Below are 546 nucleotides of genomic sequence, written 5' to 3' on the forward strand. Positions count from 1 at the left end.
ATCGTTCCAGATATCTCGCTTGATCCTGCGTAGGGAATTACCGTCATATACGAGAAGTGGTTCCTGCTTTTCTCCGGCCATGCCTGCAGTCTCTCACACCAGCAGAGACTCGAGGAGAAGCAAAGACCCTCTAACCCGTGAAAGATTCACTCCGGGAAGACAACGACATGCTATCTGTACACTTTACAGATACTCACCCCAGTCTGCTGCACTAAATCCTGCATTTTACTCTGTCTCTGAGAAAGTAGCACAATCTCTGAAGGATGACTGGAGTAGACCTGAAGGCTCAAATTTCCTCCTCCCGTAAAACTCAACACGTAGCTGACACGGAACATGGTTGGAGACACACCACCTCTATTTGTCATGCAAAACAGCTGCCCAGTACGAAGAGACAGGGAGACGTCGCAAACTTCTCTAGTTGAGGGCTCGCTGACACAGAGATGAACTCCCTGTCCCCAGGGTGCGTCTGCGCGATCGGATAGTTGTGATGACACGGCCATCAGCATTACGTAGGAGGAATAGATGGCTTGTATACCCCCCCCCCCC

Source organism: Cystoisospora suis (assembly GCF_002600585.1).
Source record: "Cystoisospora suis strain Wien I chromosome Unknown contig_2648, whole genome shotgun sequence".
NCBI lineage: Eukaryota > Apicomplexa > Conoidasida > Eucoccidiorida > Sarcocystidae > Cystoisospora > Cystoisospora suis.